Genomic DNA, 12,154 nt, shown 5'->3' on the forward strand with positions numbered 1-12,154 from the left:
AAAAGTGTGGCAAAAAATGCTGCACAACGAGAAGAGGTGTCCGGACCCTGAGGAAGATTGTGGAGAAGGACCGATTCCAGACCTTGGGGGACCTGCGGAAGCAGTGGACTGAGTCTGGAGTAGAAACATCCAGAGACACCGTGCACAGGCGTGTGCAGGAAATGGGCTACAGGTGCCGCATTCCCCAGGTCAAGCCACTTTTGAACCAGAAACAGCGGCAGAAGCGCCTGACCTGGGCTACAGAGAAGCAGCATTGGACTTTTGGACAAATTTTGCATCATTCGGAAATCAAGGTGCCAGAGTCTGGAGGAAGACTGGGGAGAAGGAAATGACAAAATGCCTGAAGTCCAGTGTCAAGTACCCACAGCCAGTGATGGTCTGGGGTGCCATGTCAGCTGCTGGTGTTGGTCCACTGTGTTTTATCAAGGGCAGGGTCAATGCAGCTAGCTATCAGGAGATTTTGGAGCACTTCATGCTTCCATCTGCTGAAAAGCTTTATGGAGATGAAGATTTCATTTTTCAGCACGACCTGGCACCTGCTCACACTGCCAAAACCACTGGTAAATGGTTTACTGACCGTGGTATTACTGTGCTCAATTGGCCTGACAACTCTCCTGACCTGAACCCCATAGAGAATCTGTGGGATATTGTGAAGAGAAAGTTGAGAGACACAAGACCCAACACTCTGGATGAGCTTAAGGCCACTATCGAAGCATCCTGGGCCTCCATAACACCTCAGCAGTGCCACAGGCTGATTGCCTCCATGCCACGCCGCATTGAAGCAGTCATTTCTGCAAAAGGATTCCCGACCAAGTATTGAGTGCATAACTGAACATAATTATTTGAAGGTTGACTTTGTTTGTATTAAAAACACTTTTCTTTTATTGGTCGGAAAAAATATGCTAATTTTTTGAGACAGGCATTTTGGGTTTTCATGAGCTGTATGCCAAAATCATCAGTATTAAAACAATAAAAGACCTGAAATATTTCAGTTGGTGTGCAATGAATCTAAAATATATGAAAGTTTAATTTTTAACATTACATTATGGAAAATAATGAACTTTATCACAATATGCTAATTTTTTGAGAAGGACCTGTAATCATATCAATTAAAAAGTAGCATTAAAAACGTAGCATTAAAAAGTATAATAGTGTTTACCATGTAAAATTTAATAAAATTAGCAGCTAGCTAGCAACAGCTTGCTTTGTGCTTTGATCTAGTTTCATCTCACTCCAGTCAAACTTGTTTTGACCTCACTGATTGGAGTGTTTTTGAAGCTGTTGCCACCGATCTGGACGAACTCACAGAGACTATAACATCATATATCAGTTTCTGTGAGGATATGTGTATTCCTACCAGGACTCATCTAACTTACAACAATGACAGACCGTGGTTCACTGCAAAACTCAGACAGCTCCGTCAAGCCAAAGAAGATGCTTAAAGGAAGGGAGACAATATCTTGTATAAACAGGTTAAATACACACTGGAAAGGGAGATCAAAGTTGTAAGAGGAATTATTCTGGAAAAATAATGACTCCGTTCACTTCCAACGACTCAGCATCAGTGTGGAAAAGTCTGAAAGAGATCACCAACTACAAGACACCATCCCATCCCCCAGCACTGTGGAGAATCAACAACTGGCAGACGATCTGAAGGAGTTTTACTGCAGGTTTGAAAGAAGAACACCCATCACCTGCCCTGAACGCCTCTCCACACAACCATTCACACCATTCACTACTCCTGCAACCCACCCTAAACGCCTCTCCACACAACCATTCATACCATTCACTACTCCTGCAACCCACCCTGAAGGCCTCTCCAAACAACCATTTACATCATTCACACCACTTGCAACCCGTCCTGAACACCTCTCCAAACAATCGCTCTCACCATTCACACCACCTACATCCCCATCTCCCCCACACCTGCAATTCAGATCAGCGAAGATGCGGTGCGCCAGGTCTCCCGGAAGCAGAAAAGGAAAAAAGCACCAGTCCCAGACTGTTACACTAGCCTGTCTGCAATCATGTGCTGACCAGCTGGGCCCCATCTTCACACAGATCTTCAACAGATCGCTGGAGCTGTGTGAAGTCCCTTCATTCTTCAAATGCTATGAAACTACCATCATCCCCATCACAGCACTGTGACTGCAGTGGAGTCATTCAGATTCCTGGGAACCACCATCTCTCAGGACCTGAAGTGGGACAATCACATTGTGAAAATCCATTGTGAAAAAGGCCCAGCAAAGGTTGTACTTCATTCGCCAGCTGCAGAAGTTTAACCTGCCACAGGAGCTGCTGAAACAGTTCTACTCCACCATCATTGAATCCATCCTCTGCACTTCAGTAACTGTCTGGTTCAGCTCAGCTTCTAAATCTGACCTCAGAAGACTACAGATGGTAGTCCGGACTGCTGAAAGAATTATCGGTACAACCCTCCCTTCTATTCAAGAACTGTACTTATCCAGAGTGAGTAAAAGGGCTGGCAAAATCACTCTGGACTCCCCACATCCAGTTGTCATTTGTATATTATCATTCCTTACCTTCTAATTTGTATTTATATTTTTTTATTATGTGTTTTTTGTTCTGTCGCATCTTTCTGTTGCACTGCGGAGCTTCTGTCACAAAAACAAATTATTTGTATATGTAAGCATACCTGGCAATTAAGCTCATTCTGATTTTTCTGAATTGTTTTTTCTTTTCTGATTTTGTATAATGCTTCTTTGTCCAGAGGATGAGTAACTGCTGACTGGAGTTTTCCTTGCTGAATTCTCCTCTTTATTTATGTAGGTCAATCATAGTATGTAAACCAGACAGTGACAAATGAGCTCTGGGTTTATGTAATGCTGTTTAGCAGATCAGATGATGTTTTATTAACCAGTGGAGTTTCTACTGCAGTCGTAACTATGACAAACACACATGTTTGCATGCTCATGCATTTGTTAGGCTAATGACCCCTGTCAGTACTGAAAAATCAAAGAAAGGAGTTATTTGCATGGAGAGTCATGTTTTCATTGACCAATGTTCAGGATGAAGATTCATTTGAGCTGGGATCTGCAATGTATTTTCTAACACATATCCACCTTTATTATATCAAGCTTTATTATATTTTTTATTATAAATTAACTAGTTTCATTTTATTTATAATTTACAATAGTATAGTTTTATTCATGCATTTCATTTGACATTTTGTATATACTAATAAAACTGATGTTTTCAGTTTCATCCTATTAAACATTGATTGCTTTCAGACCTTTAATAAAGGTAAGACACCAAGTTGTTCATGGTGGAACTTGTTTTCTTTTAACATGGGGTGGTTTCCTTATGAGTGCAGTTTTTGCATGTCTAGAAGTTAGTCATTGAATGATGTGACCAACAAATCTTAGTCTGTGTTTGGAGTGGGAGACTTCTTGGAGTGGGAGAGTGTCAGTTCGATGATAAATCTCATCATTGCTGATATAGTCTCAATATGACACACCGAGAATTTTTCACATACATCGCTGCTGGAAGACATTAAGCGTCCAGGCAATTATCGCAGACATCTTCCATGTTTCTGCCGCATAGATTGCTGTTGGTGTGATGATACTGCTAAATAAAGGTACCTTGGTCTTGATTGAAATTGTTGTGGCTGTCCAAATGGGCTTGAGTCTTTAGTCTGCTGATGCTTTGCCAATCCAGCATGTGAAGTCATGCTCAGCATCTCCATCACTCATTAAAAAAAAAAAAAACTGGCCAAATAGAGGAACTTGTCCACAACACAATTTGTTGTTGTCTAATATTCAAAAGGGCATATTTGGTAGTGTTGGTGGGATATCCAATTTGCATAACCTTAGTTTTAGTTGTACTTAAGCAAAGACCTATCTTTGCTGCCTCTTGTTAGAGTTCAATCAATCAACCTTTATTTATACAGCCCTTTACAACACTCAAAGTGAACCAAAGTGCTTTCCAGCAAATCTAACATAAAAATAAAGACAATAAAAACAATAATGCCACAAAGAAAACACAAAATGCCACAACAACTGCTATAAATTAAAAGCCAGTCTAAATAAATGAGTCTTGAGCTTAGCCTTAAAGAGGCCCAAGTCCGTGATTGTACGTAAATCAATCAATCACCTTTATTTATATAGTGCTTTAAACAAAATACATTGCGTCAAAGCACTGAACAACATTCATTTGGAAAACAGTGTCTCAATAATGCAAAATGATAGTTAAAGGCAGTTCATCATTGAATTCAGTTATGTCATCTCTGTCATCTTGAAATAGTGTCTGTTTTTATTTGCAATCAAGTCAATGATATCGCTGTAGATGAAGTGACCCCAACTAAGCAAGCCAGAGGCGACAGTGGCAAGGAACCGAAACTCCATCGTTGACAGAATGGAGAAAAAAAACCTTGGGAGAAACCAGGCTCAGTTGGGGGGTCAGTTCTCCTCTGACCAGACGAAACCAGTAGTTCAATTCCAGGCTGCAGCAAAGTCATATTGTGCAGAAGAATCATCCGTTTCCTGTGGTCTTGTCCTGGTGGTCCTCTGAGACAAGGTCTTTACAGGGGATCTGTATCTGGGGCTCTAGTTGTCCTGGTCTCCGCTGTCTTTCAGGGCAGTAGAGGTCCTTTCTAGGTGCTGATCCACCATCTGGTCTGGATACGTACTGGATCCGGGTGACTGCAGTGACCCTCTGATCTGGACACAGACTGGATCTCGTGGCCACGGTGACCTCGGAACAAGAGAGAAACAGACAAATATTAGCGTAGATGCCATTCTTCTAATGATGTAGAAAGTACGGTGTTATGGGAAGTGTTTCCGGTTCCGGTTTACCTAATTAATGCAGCCTAAAAATCCTTTAACGGATTTGGATATTAAAAGCATATTAGTATGTTATGTGTATGCCAGGTTAAAGAGATGGGTCTTTAATCTAGATTTAAACTGCAAGAGTGTGTCTGCCTCCCGAACAATGTTAGGTAGGTTATTCCAGAGTTTAGGCGCCAAATAGGAAAAGGATCTGCCGCCCGCAGTTGATTTTGATATTCTAGGCATTATCAAATTGCCTGAGTTTTGAGAACGTAGCGGACGTAGAGGAGTATAATGTAAAAGGAGCTCATTCAAATACTGAGGTGCTAAACCATTCAGGGCTTTATAAGTAATAAGCAATATTTTAAAATCTATACGATGTTTGATAGGGAGCCAGTGCAGTGTGGACAGGACCGGGCTAATATGGTCATACTTCCTGGTTCTAGTAAGAACTCTTGCTGCTGCATTTTGGACTAGCTGAATCAGCAGGTAGCTTGTTCCAGAGGCTTGGCCCAGCTACAGAAAAAGCCCGGTCACCCCAGAGTCTGTACCTTTTTCCTTGGGACTTCCAGCAAAAGTTGATTTGTTGATCTAAGAGCCCTGTTTGATTGACGCAAAGTTAACATCTCAGTTATGTACGGTGGTGCGAGGCCATTGAGAGCTTTAAAAACAAACAATAAAATCTTAAAATCAACTCTAAAAGAAACTGGAAGCCAGTGGAACGAAGAAAGAATTGGAGTAATATGCTCACGTTTACGTGTGTTAGTTAGAAGACGGGCTGCTGCATTTTGAACCAGCTGAAGGCGCCTGAGTGATGACTGTGAGACTCCAACATAAAGCGCATTACAGTAATCTAGTCTTGAACTAATAAAAGCGTGAATAGCTTTCTCAAGGTCCGAAAAATGTAAAAATGGTTTGACCTTGGCCAATAGACGTAGCTGAAAAAAACTAGCTTTCACCACACTGTCAATTTGTTTATCGAATTTCAGGCTACTATCAAAAGTGACACCAAGATTTCTGATAGTCGGTTTAAACTTCGAAATTAGCATATTAGGGTCAGAGGTTGCAGATTCACCAAATAAAATATATTCAGTTTTATCTTCATTCAAATTGAGGAAATTTTGCTCTAACCATAATTTAATGTCATCAATGCAATCAATTAGCGACTCTAATGAATCAGTGTTTGCTGGACTCATAGGCAAATACATTTGCAAATCATCAGCATAGCAGTGATAAGCTATGTTATGCCTGGCTATGATGGACCCAAGAGGCAGCATGTAGAGCGAAAATAAAACCGGTCCGAGAATAGATCCTTGTGGCACCCCACAGGAGAGAGATGTAGTAGAGGAGGATGAGTTCTCAATTACTACAGAAAAGGTTCTGTCGGTCAAATATGATGAGAACCACTGAAACGCAGTACCCTTAATGCCAACATAGTGGTTGAGGCGAGACAGAAGGATTGCATGGTCCACTGTATCAAAGGCAGCCGTGAGATCGAGGAGCACTAAAATAACAGGGCTCTTGACATCAACAAACCGGGCAATATCATTGTGCACCTTTAACAGTGCAGACTCAGTACTATGTCGCGATCTAAATCCTGATTGAAATTTCTCAAACAAAGAGTTATTTTCTAAAAAAGATTGTAATTGTATAAAAACAACTTTTTCTAACACTTTTGAGAGAAAAGGCAGGTGAGAAACTGGTCTGAAATTAGACAAAACTGAAGGATCCAGGTTTGGTTTTTTAAGAAAAGGCCTAACCACAGCGTGTTTGAACACAGCAGGGACTGATCCTGAGCTAAGACATTTATTAATAAAAACCAACAGGAAAGGCCCAACTGTGGTAATAACGTCTTTTAACAATTTAGTTGGAACAAAGTCCAAGGGGCAATTTGTAATTTTCATCTTTAGCACTACTTCATTAAAAAATGATAGTGAGACTGGTTCAAACTGTTCAAACACAGCAGAATGTGCTGCAGTGGCAACTGAATCAGTTTCAGAACTATTAGTTGTGAGTTGTCTGACAGACTCCACTTTATTAATAAAAAAGTGAAGAAAATTCTCACAAGTGGAGACTGAGGCATCCGTCGGAGAACAAGTATGTGGGTTTACAACATAATTAATTGTATTAAACATCACCCTTGGACAATGCCCACTGTTAGTGATGATATTTGACAAATATTTAGATTTTGCCTCCTTTACAGCCCTTTGATAATCAAAAAGACAGCCCCTTAATATTTCCAAAGACACATGTAATTTGTTTTTCTTCCATCTCCTTTCTGCCTGTCTACAACGCTGCCTAAGGGTTCGGGTGGCATCGTTAATCCACGGATCTGCTCTTAATTTAGGAGATCTGTGTTTGTAAGGAGCAATAACGTATACAATTTTAGAACAGGTGGAATTAAAAGATGAAAGCAGGCCATCAGAGCATATAGAAGAGACAGATTCACTAACGGTATAAAGCTCAGAGTCCATAAAAGCAGCAGAAAATTCTTCAGCTGTTGAGGAAGTGAGAATTCGACGATAACATGGCGAAGCAATAAACCTGCTAGCTATTGAGGACGGGACTGGGAATTCAACAATAATGGGGAAATGATCTGAGATAGCAGTCTCAGATATTTCAGTAAGGGAGATAGAGAGCCCATGAGAAATAATAAGGTCCAAAGTGTGTCCAATAAGATGTGTGGGTTGATCCACCAATTGATGTAAATGGAAAGATGACAAAATACGTTTAAAATCAGTGGCCAACTGATCAGATGGACAACAAACATGGATATTAAAATCACCACAAATAAAAAGTTGGTCATACTTTGGGACAACATCAGCTAAAAATTCATAAAACTCTTGAATAAAATTCTTGTTGTATTTAGGTGGACGATAAACAACAGCACACAAAACAGGGTGTGTACACTCAATTAAAAATAGCTGTATCTCAAAAGAAAAATAATCATTTATAGATAAAAGTCGACATTTAAAATTGTCTTTAAAAACAGTAGCCACGCCTCCTCCCCGCCCCGACACTCGCGGGGAGCTGAAAAAACAGCACCGAGGTGGGAGGAGCTCTGTAAAGGCACTGTTGTCACCTGGTTTAACCCAGGTTTCCGTCAACAAAAGAAAATCCAAAGAGTGAGACATAAAAAAATCTTTCAAAATGAAAGTTTTATTAGTTAGTGATCTAGTGTTGATCAAAGCAACACGTAATGTGTTGAGGCCAGACTGCTGGGAGTTAACGTTACGTGCAAGCGGGCGAAGATTCTCCTTTACAGAATGCCGTCTGCAGATCCTTACGGGCTGTCGGCTAGCATGTGTATACTCAACATCAGGAACGATGGGTCGAAGCCACCGGTAGCAGTATTCTGAGGAGCACTTCACAGCGCAACCACCGTACTCCCGAGAGAGCGCTGCTCGACCGCTAGGATCAGATGCCGAAGTCAGAGTCAGGTATGCTCTTCTTAATCTGACAAGTTTACCGCCTCTTCGCCCACGCCGTCTGCTGCGCTTTCTGTAGTGGTTGATGGCCGGTAACTAGCAGGGCACATGCCACAGGTGCAAAGGTATGGATGACAGTAATGGTGGCGGCATCTTAGGCTGTCCACTAGAGCCACGAGTTGTAGATTTTACCACATAATCCCTTATATTCAGAAGAGTCTGGCGATCGTATACTAACAGTGGTGACACATTGTGTGCAAAATGTGCCAAAATTACCAAACACAATAACATACAGAGCAAAGGAAGACGGCCAGCCAAACACAGAGGCGCCATCTTTTTTTTTTTTTTGAGTTGTTTTGTCATTTCTTGTATGTTCTTCCTTGATGTTCCAAGTAGGTTGATGTCATCAGAAAAAGCAAGGTCCGTCTGCCGATCAGATACTTGCCATGGAATTCCAAACTCGATGTTCGATGATGTTCCATAGAGTAAAGATTTGGTCATTGCAGGATCGACCACAACGGGATCCAGCTTGCTCTTCTCAAAGCTTCTTGTCAACTGCTTCTCTTAGGTAACGTAGAAGAACGATGCAGAATACCCTTCCAGGAACGAATAGGAGCGTGATCCCTTTCCAGTTGTTGCATTCAGCGAGATTTCCTTTCTTTGAAAGTTTGATGATTACTTTCCTTTGTCAATCCTCTGGGACTTGAGCTGTTGGACATCATGTATTTAGGAGAGTCGTCAGTTTTTCGATGATGGGGTGGCCACCACGTTTTAGAATTTCTGCTAATATTATGTCTAATCCAGACACTTTGTCATTCTTTACCAGACAGATCACTGTTGCCGTCTCTGTTGTTGTGATGGCATCCACGGCCAGGTGCTTGTCAGGAACAGGTGGGTTGAAGCGAAAAGCTCTGCTGGCATTGGTTGGTTGAGCATGTCCTGGAAGTGTTCAAACCCACCTTCTCTCTTGGTCTTCTGCTGTCAGCAGTACCTTGCAGTTCTTATCTTTGATGCGAACTCCTTGTCCACTTCTCATTCTTGTCAGGTCTGGTCAGGTTATGTGACACACATAAAATCACATTAAACAAACAAACAAACATATCCTTTAAATTTTCAAGCTCAGTATTGATTCATGTTTAAGATTACTATATAACTGGAGAGTGTTTTTGTTGAACAGAGGGCAATCAAAATTTATAAAAATTGGTAATAGTTATTCAAATGGACTGGACAGAGGAAAGTGAAAGTTCAAAAACAATATCAATTCTGCCAAAAGTGAACCCTTTCTTGAAGCACTGCATTTAAACAAATCTCACACTTCACTAAGACAATAAAAGTCTGGATACGGAGCTCCGGCTGGAAGTACCTGACGTTATCGACAAACACGTCAAAGCCTCGGTATCAGGCATAACATCGGTAGCAAATACCTCAAGTTGTATACCAGTCTTCCATCATCACAGCATTTCCCTAATGGAGCAGTTTTCAATTCCAGCCCTCACTTCCCCCTGCTCTGCACAATTGTGTATGTTTCTCTTATCGCTCCAGAGGTTTGTTCTATTCAAACTTAAGTGCCCTGCAAAGTGGATATCACAGGATATTTCGCCATGATTCCAGTTCGAATCGAACACATATGTTCCATTCAAAGTGCATTGAAGTGTGCGAGATATGAATTTAAATTTTATTTATTTACCAAGGTATATGATGTCACGCTTGTCATTCTGTGCAGACATTGCATAGTGCCAATCCATGAATGAATGTTCCAAAGTGAAGTAAACATCAATAGATTTCCTCTGCTCAGGGAGTACGGTGTAATGAATACTGCGTAGAGACCATGTCAGTTGGAACACAGTGCATGCACAGAGCTCACTTCTAACGAGCTGATTATCCGAATAAGGTGTGTTAAAGGGGGGGTGAAATGCTATTTCAAGCATACTGAGTTTTTTACACTGTTAAAGAGTAGGATTCCCATGCTAAACATGAACAAAGTTTCAAAAATTAAGTTGTACGTTTGAAGGAGTATTTTTGTTCCCAAAAATACTCCTTCCGGTTTGTCACAAGTTTCTGAAAGTTTTTTTCGAGTATGGCTCTGTGTGACGTTAGATGGAGCGGAATTTCCTTATATGGGTCCTCGGGCACTTCTGCCGGAAGAGCGTGCTCCCATATAGCGAGGCTGAGCACAGACATTTCACTGATCAGAGCAAGAGCGTCGCGAAAAGTCACAAAAGAAGGGTGTTTTTGGTTGCCAGGGCAAGACAACCCTGCACATATTACCAAAAAAAACAGCATTAACGGACCAGTGGATGGAGTTTATTTTTTACAGAGCATCAAAGGAGTTGTGCAAGTGTTTTTGTTTGTTCCCTGCATTTCGAAGATGCTTGTTTTACAAACAAGGCCCAGTTTGACGACGGATTTGTGTATCGTTTATTTCTTAAGGATGATGCAATCCCAACGAAAAAGGGTCACGATCGTGTGTTGGAACCACAGGCGGTGAGTAAAACTGCTTAAAATATCTCTGCCTCCTTGTTAGTGCATCCCCTCCCATGCAGGAGACCCGGGTTCGAGCCCCCCTCGGAGCGAGTCGTTGCTGCTGCTGCTCTCGTTCAGTTTCAGCCTCAGGATCTGATTCTGGATCATAAATAAACGGCTGAATCTGACTGTTAGCCATGGTTTGTTTTGGATAATGTTTTTTTTTTCCTCTAGGTAATGTCACAGCTTCCAAACGCTCTCAACGCAAAAGCCTATTCGCGCTCGTGATTCTTTAGCTCCGCCCACACGTCACGCCTCCAGTCAGTCGTGTTTTTTCCGGGAAAAATCGGTACAGACTATCTTTCTCTTATGAATATAATAAAACTAAAGACTTTTTGGAGTTATGAAGGATGCAGTACTACTCTATAGGTACTCAAGATTAACAGGAGATTGAGTGAAAACGAGCATTTCACCCCCCCTTTAACAAAGAGAGACATACAAAGTGTGCAGAGCAGGGGGGCGCAAGGACTGGAATTGAGAACTGCTGCCCTAATGTGTTTTTATGTGTGCACTCTGTATCAATCATATTGTCTATTATAATCTACAAAAAAGGGCTTCAAACTCATTTTAGGTTGAGGGCCGGAGCGGAGAAAAGGCCCCCTTGTGCGGGCCGAATTACCTTTTGTTAAACTTTAGTTTGCTCACAGTTCAATTAATATTAACCATACAATATAATTTACAAAAAAGGAATTATAGGAAACCTTTTAAAAAGCATTACCTTTTAAGATGATGCTATGTTCTTTCAGCGGTGTGCAATATTGGCACAAAATGTGTGGAGTTTGGAAGCTGAGCAGTAGACATTTGCACCACAATTAGCTCTTTGCACTACAATCATTATATCTGCACTATTTGTCTGCTTCACTGGTTTGCACTCTATCTGACATGTGCCTTGTGATGCTTTGCTTATCTGTCTTTTTACACAACCTATTTGTATATTTGTATAGGTGTCTGTAAACAAAACAGCGCGTCAGCCCCTCACGGCGACTGACGCGCACAAATAAAAGCCAAAACATAACGGCAGCCGCCCCTCCATATCGTGGGCGGCCGGCAGCGAGCTCGCCCGTCCCCGGCAACTCGCTCCAGCCCACCGCCTCGAGCGTCCATGGCGGCACATACTTTGCCTGCTCGAGGGCACCGCGGATTCACCACAGCGGCGAGGGATCTTCAGCAGCGCGTCCCTCCTTCTCCTGGGCTTCGGCACCGCTGTAATGATAAAAACTTCCTAATCATCGGGAAGAAGGAGGCGGGGAGAAGGAGGGGGGAACCGGCGCACAATCAAAATACTTTAATAATTGAAAAATAAACAAAACAGCGCACAAATAAAAGCCAAAACATAAAATAATGTCCCAGGCCTGGTCCTCTCTCGTCCTTCACAGTCGTCGCTCCAGTTTTATATCCTTCCATCTCCTACGTGGG

This window comes from Carassius auratus, unplaced genomic scaffold (assembly GCF_003368295.1).
Source record: "Carassius auratus strain Wakin unplaced genomic scaffold, ASM336829v1 scaf_tig00214369, whole genome shotgun sequence".
Classification (NCBI taxonomy): Eukaryota; Metazoa; Chordata; class Actinopteri; order Cypriniformes; family Cyprinidae; genus Carassius; species Carassius auratus.